At 45.0% G+C, this 8,739-nt stretch overlaps 1 pseudogene; it reads right to left on the bottom strand.

The window, feature by feature from the left end:
* Window positions 1-1,697: 1,697 nt before the first annotated feature.
* LOC136578702 (perilipin-2-like) lies at window positions 1,698-8,319 on the bottom strand (annotated as a pseudogene).
* Window positions 8,320-8,739: the final 420 nt, after the last annotated feature.

The following is an 8,739-nucleotide window of genomic DNA, read 5'->3' as shown; positions in this document are numbered from 1 at the left end:
AGTAATTCAATTAAAACTAGTTACCTTAAAATAACCACTCTATCACAGAGCCAGTTACTTCCCCACTTGTGTTCTCATCCAGACCAGGTGTTCTTAGCTTGATACTGTGCTACATAAAAGTTTGATCTATAAACACTTGGGAAAGGTTCACATACATAAGGGCCAGTGACTCTCCGTGCTCAGCTCTAGACCTCACTTCCTTGTAGCAGCTGATAAACCCATCTAATGAGAGATCACTCGTCAAACCAATCTTAAGTAAAAGCACTAGACAGATTGCCTTTTTCCAATGAGGATGCTTTGAGACAGCTTTAGGTGGATTCATAACTGGCTGTGTGGTCATAAATGGCTGCACATCCAATTGTAAGAATGTGGCAAGTGGGCTACCACAGGGTAGGGAATTGAGGGGGAACTGATCAAATTTGCCAAGACAAAGCTGAGAGGAATAACTAAGACTCGAGAGAAGAGAGAATTCAACAAGATTGAGACAAGTTTGAACAGTGTGCGGCGAATGATATTTAATAAATGAGAAATGCAAAATTCTACATTTGGATTAGAAAGAGAAAATGCACATGTAGAAAGGAGGAATTGAGCCAAGCAGCACATTTAAAAGAGACCGGTATAGTCAATGTGATGCAAATAAGGCAAACAATTCTGGGATGTATTGAGAAGCAGAGTCTAGATCACATCTGGTAATTATTCCCCTCTTTCTTGGCAAGACCTCATCTGGAATACTGTGTCCAGTTCTGGGCACCCACTTTAAAAAAAAGACAAAACTGGAGCAAGTTCAGAGAAGCTTTACCAGGATTGTGAGTGGTTAAGTCTTCCAAAAAACATCTAGGACTTGGAAATTCAGACAGAACATGGACACTGAGAAACAGACCACACTTGCCGACAGGCAGACCCAGACAGAACTGCAGGACAGAGAAACTGACTACATAGCGCACAAAACACTCAACTGTATGCCTACACACCTAGTCAGATGGAACATGTACTCTGTATTGGTTCATATTTTGGCCAAGATACTTAAGCCTGCCTCTCTGCTGACTTACTCTGAATACACCCCTCTCTCTTCCTCCTCCCCCCCCCCTTCACAAAATTTTCCCTTCACCCTCCACATCTGACAGAGTTCAGGAGGTCACTACACCGTGTGTAGGGAAAATGCAGACTTATTACCCCCACGGTGATTGGCGATCATGTGACAGCTGGGCTCAGGTGGCAGCCGGCATTTTCATGATCGCCGGGTGGAATCTCCATGCATTACATAGTGCTAATTAAGCGCTATGTAATGTGTAAAGGCAGAAAGGGTTAAAAACCCATTCTGCCTTCTCATCGGGGGTCCCTCAATGAGGACCAGTGCAGGAGTGCATCTGCACCAGATGTGACGGGCCTGTCCCGACATTGGAGCCGTGGAGGAAAAGGATGTCGGGGCAGGCCTGCCATTGGATGGGAAAGGGTTAATATCTGAAATTTTTTGAACAGCCGTATGTACACAAATCAGCAACACTGAAGAGTTCATGCAGACATTTTAATACAAAAGTGCACAAGAACAGTAGGTCTACATAGTGGTTATACATCAATGAAGGTTATACTTTTTGTAAAGAGACAATTACAGACAGATCTCCTCCACTGTCATGTGTCCTGGTGCTGCCATTACCAGCCCTAGGATGAAGGCAAGAACAAGGAGTTGGTTTGTCCATTTAATTACAGCGTTTCTTCACCTGAAGCTTTTAATGTTCCTTGTTGGCAGAGTCTCCCCCATCAGATTCTTGCTCCTCTTCTCGACTACCAGCTAGTTGGGGGTTAAAGCCCCCTATCAGCCAGTTTAGGGGAGAGTTGTTCACCAAGAGATCCAGCACCTCCTCCAGAGACCCCTTCATGTTTATGAGATGCCCCTTAGTGGTGGTTAAGAGGCCAGCAGACATTTCTCTGAAGGAAGAGGCATCATGGAAGGTCTGATAGACATCTGTAGCCATGGCACTCACATCTTGAGCTTTCTTCTGAAGGGTTTGTGGCAGACCTTGGACACTGGTGACCAGAGACAGGCATGTGGTTTGTAGCTGGTGACTGAGATTGCGGGCAATAGCCAGAGTGCAGGATTCCATGTGCTAGAGAGAAATAGACATGTGAGATTCCCAGGGCCCAGATGATGCTGGTATACACTATAGGGGGATTGGCATTACCTCAGTGCCTTCAGGGTCCCCACTAGCATCTTGTCCTGTGCCTTTACTCCACTCCAGCCACTTATTGTAGATCTTCTCCTGTGCATTCTGGATTTTGTGACTGGCACCATTCATGTGCTTTCTTGTGTATTCAACCTTGAGAGAATATGGTAATGTTATATTCACCATGGGGTCAGTGCAGAGATTGTGGAAGATGCAGTCATTCTACGATTTCACAGATGAGTATCAGTTACACCAGTATGCATTTCCTCACAATATGAGAGTTTTAGAAGTAGACAGTTATCCTTCAGAGCCCTATAAACTAAGCTTGTGATCTGAAAGTAGGTGACCCCGCTGAGTCTGGGGGATGCAAAAGTTATACTTACCTGTCCTGGTGTCATAGCTCCCTGGATTATACACAAAGCTCAATTTTATTTAAGCAGAAGGAACAATTCACGAATAGTTTAGTAATCTGAAAGATTAATCTTGGGAACCACTGTTAGTCAGAATAAGTGTCAAGAGTCTGAGTTAGCTAACTGGGGTTGGTAACTTAATATTGCAATAACTGCTTTTGCCCAACTTGTTTACATAATGGATATAAGCAGGTGAATCAGTTAATCAAAACTCCCTTATAATGGGTTCACTTCACCAAACCCACCAGGTTTTGCCTGGAGTAAGCTGGTGTCATTGACTTCTCCCTCAGATGCAGCCAACAGGGTGGGGAATGGCAGAGACTATGAGGTATGCAGACCACCAAACATGGCTGCAAGCTGAGTCAGTCCAGGATACAAGAGTGACTGGATGTTGACTATGTTCAGGCTTTGAGGGCCTATTGAGGCATTGGAACAGATGAGCTTGTGTAAGCATCTACACAACACTTGGTACCAAAGAAGTCCCCAAAATAGCACACTGTTTTCATTTATAGCAGCTAGAGAGAATGCCCCCACATCCCATGTGACCACCCTCCATAGAGCACTACCACCTGTCTCACAATAAAGACATTAGGCCACTTGTTGGTAATACAATTCTAACCACCCCCAAAATATATAATAAAAACACTTTCTAAATTAATTGGTACAAGACTCAAAATATACCTCTAGCAGTTCTCAGGGCTCACATTGGAAAGATAGGGGGTGTCAACTATTTTTAATACATAAACTTAATGCCACAAGGGGGGGGGGGGGGGGGGGGAAGGTAGACCTCCTTGTATATATTTTGGACTACTAATTTTCATTACAATACAAGAACCTTTATATTACAGGATAGATTCTACATGCCACTACGAGAGGTCTATCATCAGATTAAAACTGCTGCCAAAAGCATTTACTAAAACCCATAACAGATCCCTCAAAGAGATACTCACCAGGTCAACTGTGATCTGCAGCTGAGCAATGGCTTCCTGGCCTCTGCATGTGGCATCCTTGATCTGGGTCACAGCTTGTTGATAAGTGCGACTGCGGGCCTTGGTAGAGAGGGATCCCAGGCGGGCATAGTAGCTGGCCTTGTCTTGGGACAACTCCAAGCCTTCTAGTTTAGAAGCTTCCTTAGCTGAAATATGGAGACATTACAGTTATATCTAGATAGGCTTTTCAAGGGCTCCATCACTATACAGATCATGTAGTGTTTCCACAGTACAAGCCTTCATGCTGCAGTTAAAGTGTCGAGCTGGTAGTGGAAAGGATGTAAAGTCACTGCTGTGATTATATTAGTTTGGGCTTTAAAATCAAAAGCTACAAAGTGCCTTATACAAGCTTACTTCAATGGAGCAAGAGGGAGGGATTCTTAAGATCGTGAGTAAAGATGAGCGAGCATACTCGTCCGAGCTTGATGCTCGTTCGAGTATTAGGGTGCTCGAGATGCTCGTTACTCGAGACGAGCACCACGCGGTACTCGTCTTGATTAAACGAGCACTGATGATTAAATTCAATGGAGCGCCGGATGAATTTTTTCAGGAAGGGCTTAAAAATAAGCCCTTACCTGAAAATCATCCTAAAATGTGTAAAAACAAAAAAAAATTATACCCCTTTCTGCTGCAGCTGGAGTTCAGCCGCATCTGGCCGGCAGCTGAATACTACTCACAGCAGTTCTGGAGAACTGCCGGCCAGACGCGGCTGAACTCCAGCTGCAGCGGAAAGGTGATTATAATTTTTTATTTTTACACATTTTAGGATGGCTTTCAGGTAAGGGCTTATATATTTAAGCCCTTCCAGACAATTCATCCCGCGATCGCCGGCAGCCCATTGCTTTCAGTGGAACCTGCTGTATTGCTGGCTCCATTGAATTCAATGGGCTAACATCGTTCTTCTCTGCCACAGCTATTACAGAGGAGAATGATCTTTATGCAAACTCTTGTGGCTTAGTGAGACCTCGGAGCCTGAAATGCAGCCCTGCATGCTGCTCCTCGCCCGCCTTATCGATTTCTGTGTTTTTTACATGACTTCGGTGATTTGCTAAGATTTTCACAAATGAAAACCTTAGCGGAGCACCAGTCATATACAAAAATGCTCGAGTCACCCATTGACTTCTATGGGGTTCGTTACTCGAAACGAACTCTCGAGCATCACTGAAAGTTCGACTCGAGTAATGAGCACTCAAGCATTTTGGTGCTCGCTCATCTCTAATCGTGACTTCGTGACATTGGCCACCATAGTAACAAAATTTTGAGAAAAGTGCAAACGATTTACCAATGCTTGTGGGGAACCCTAACAAATCTCCCCTCTCTTCCATTGCTAAAGGCTAACTTCACATAACAGGCAGTGGAAAGAAAATTGAACAGGAAGTTGGGGTGACTTTTGGGTCATATTGCCTAAAGAGGTCCATAGGAGGACTAGTGGAAAAAGTTGCTGAGGGAGGAAGAACCAGAGAGACTAGTTGCTGTTAGGAATGTGGGGAGAAAAAAAAAAAAAGTGGACAAAAACTATATATTTGTGACAGGTAAGGAAAAAAAGTGCAGGGCTGAGGACTCAGATGGTACAGAAGTAAAGGGGCCACCTACCAGATGATGCACCACATGAATAGGCACGAGTGAACAGGAGGATAAGACAAAAAAAAAAAAAAAAAAAGTAAAACTGGTGGTAATGGTGCAGCACCCTAAGGGCTTATTCAGACTGTATGTTGGCCGGGTATTAACGTGGGCTGATATATGGTGTCCCTCTCTGCAGGGGGAGGGGGGGGCGGGCTGAAGAGCCAGAAGCAGTGCACTGAGATCCCACCCCCTCTCCACTATTTGCAGAGAGAGAAGGCTGGTCGGAGCCAAGTTCTGAGACTTAGCTCCACCCCCTTTCAGCCTCCTCATTACAAGTAGTGCTGAGGGGCAGAGAGGCGGCGGCGAGGGGGCAGGAGCTCAGTGAACTGCTCCTGGCTCTTCCAGCCTCCTCCCCCTGCAGCCGTATATCGGCCGGCGTCAATACTCGGCCGAAATACTGTCATCTTAATAAGCCCCAAGTGTGAAATAAATATTGTAAATGTTGCAGCACAATTTTTTTTTTATTAATCTAAAAGTGTGTGGCCAGCATGGGAAGATGCTTTTCTGGGCCAAACCCCTTGATCAAATCAGCTGGTTAGAATATACAAACAATTGGAGACCTAGGGGTTTTGGGGTCCCAAAAGTAAAGAGGAAACTTTAGAAGCTGTTTGAAGTTGAATGACCAGGACAACAGAAGTAAGAGGGTTCAGGTGTAGCAGAGATTTAAGTGCCTGCAGGTAAGAAAAGCAGGACATTCAAATCTGGAGGAGGGGAGAGCAAAACCAGATCATGCATTTTTTACCTTGCATTACAATCATTAGCATTTCTCAGTGTGCTGCGGAGAGCACGTCACATGCAACAGAGCGCCAGGTCTTTATAATGGGCTGGATTCCCTTACCCAACTCTTCATCTGTCGGCGGCAGGTATTGTTCCAGAAGAGATTCAGACTTGGATAGTGCAGCGTCCACACGATCGCTCATCATCTCCACTACACCGCTTCCCAGGACTGTGCTAATGCTGCCATTTACTACAGCCTTAGTCCTCTCCACACCATCCTGCACAGCTCCCTTGGTTTTATCCACTACTCCTGTGATCCTCTGAACGACAGCATCCTTGGCCCCAACAACTGCTTCTGAGGCATTAGCCACCACCTGCCAGAAGAGACATTTATACCCATGAGCGCCAACCCAGCAACCCACCCCGCTATTGTTCACACTGCACCGCTATTACAGAAGAGGTTAGTTTATGGGACATTTATAAGGTCCCCAGGATTTATTAGCTCACCTTTCCAGAAGGCTGATGGAGAATAGGCAGCTTCTCTTCCATCTTATCCAGGCCAGCACAGGCCATGTTGTTAGCCAGAGCGACTGAAGAGGGAGAAAAATTATCCTTCATTATGACACCACTCATCATTAGTACATAACAAGTCACAGAGCACCTAGAATACTGGACTGTCTGCGGGATATTAAGCTACTTCTAAGCTTGGAGAGAACAAACTGCTCATCTAAGGCCACATTCAGATGGAAGTGTGTGATTCTCAGGCACAACTCCCATTTACCAGCACCCAGACACCACGTCTGTACGTGGAGACAGTGGATATTGCAAGTCCTACTAATCTGTGACCCTGACCAGAGTAGGACATTCAGCAATGTTTTCCTCCCCAACATAGATAATCCATGTGAAGAGCCTCATAGGCTATAATGTGTTTATGTAGTACACGGACAGAAAATCCACCTGTTTGAATAGTCCTTAAAGCAAAGCCAATATCATGGCAGATGGTAAAGTATTGCAGCCATTCTTTAAACTTCCTGTAGAACACGTTGCCTTGCCATTCCTAGACTACCAGAAATGTTAAATACCCCCCCCCCCCAACATAAAGTCTGAAGTAAGTCTGTATAAGGGCTCATGCCCACAAGTGAAGTGGGATACACCCTCACATAGCGATTCCATCTGTGGGCATTCACCTTTAGAGTTATGAAATACGCCTATCGCTTAAGATAACAGATGTTGTATGATTAGACCATCAGTGAAAGCTTGTTGAATGCAAGACCCTCCTTCCATCGATCACCTACTTTGAGGCTCCAGTCGCTGTAGGAGGGGCTCGGCGCTGCTCATAGCCACAGAAGTGATGCTTCTCACACTTGTCTCTGCGACGTCACATACAGATTTCAGGTAGGGATGGTTGTCTTTGGTGGTCCCATAGGCAGTAGACACCAGATCATAAGTGGAGCTCACCAATGGGAGGTTCACCAACCTTACCAGCACATTCTAAGGGGGAACAAGACACACTGAAGTACAGGGAAGGGTTAAGAGCATCAACCAGACGACATGTATATAATGTGTATTACTACTAGCACAGAACATCCGTATATACAGAAGATTGTTGTAAGTATTTATACACAGCCCAGGTATTTGGGTTGACCACCACAGATCAGTAGAACACTACTCCTTTCAGGTTAGCAAAACTCAACTCAAAACCAAGTGTGATGTGAGACAGTTCTTCTGGTTTGGCTTGTTCAACACTGGTGTATTACACTGTCTAAGGCCATGGGGCTTAAGCGAGCACAAGTCTCGTATGAGTTTGGTGCATTGAGATGCACAGACATGAACTCCATTCCTTTGAATGGAGTCATAAAAGCCATCTACTCTCTCTAGCACTGATGGTTATACAAGGCTTTTATAGCTTAGAGTTATACCTTCTGTAGTGAGACTAAAGACTTTATTCTATGAGTCACTACAGGTATAACATGAAAGCCTTTAAAGTTAGCACATCTTTTCCTGCACCATGGACACCATACAAATCCATATCTGTTGGGGCTCTTCCACATGAGCGTCAAAAAAATAAGTGGGAAAACCCACACACTTGCTATTTTTGGGCAATGCTTTATTATAAAGTCTTGTTGAGACTTGCGTTATAGAAAAAGGCAACAATATCGCAAGTGTGAAGGCACCTTAACTGCCAAGAGCAGAGAAACCTCACATCCTGGCAGTTTAACCCCTTACATGCCACAATACCAGCTACAGCATGTAAGCAAATGCCAGAGAGAGGGGGCTTTTTCTGACACCCCTCATCGCCCTGCAGTGCAATTGCAGGGTACTAATGGGTTTCCATGACAGTTAGAGGCCAGACAGTAATAACCCCATTACAGAACACTCAGTACTTACCTGTTGCTGCTGCTCCACCATTTCAGCCATATTACTAGTAGTAACCTACAAGAAGCAGCCAGACACAAGAGCTGACACTCTGGCACCGCTCACCAGCCAAGCGCTGTAGGAGAAGAAAAGCATGACTGCTCCTGGGGAGTCTGTGGACTTATAGGCAGTTAACCACACCCACCAGGTGATGCTACTAGTAGGTGTGATGTCATCAGATGGGTGGAGTCAATCGGAAGACTAAGAGCCTCCCAAGATAAGGGTACATGCACACAAGCGTATGCCCCCTGGGTATTTTTCTCATGCGCAAAATATCCGGTACACAGCAGATACACATCTACATATTCTGCACAGCTCACTGCAAATGTTGATGTAGAATTGCCGACAGGATTCTGCTATTTTCAGCACCAAAATCAGCATGTTAGCAGCGCAAACTTTGTGCTGAATATTCCTCAGGAGGAC

The sequence above is a fragment of the Eleutherodactylus coqui genome, chromosome 9, assembly GCF_035609145.1.
Source record: "Eleutherodactylus coqui strain aEleCoq1 chromosome 9, aEleCoq1.hap1, whole genome shotgun sequence".
Taxonomy (NCBI): Eukaryota; Metazoa; Chordata; class Amphibia; order Anura; family Eleutherodactylidae; genus Eleutherodactylus; species Eleutherodactylus coqui.
Note: the sequence above shows the minus strand (reverse complement) of the source record. Positions and strands in the feature narration are given on the sequence as shown.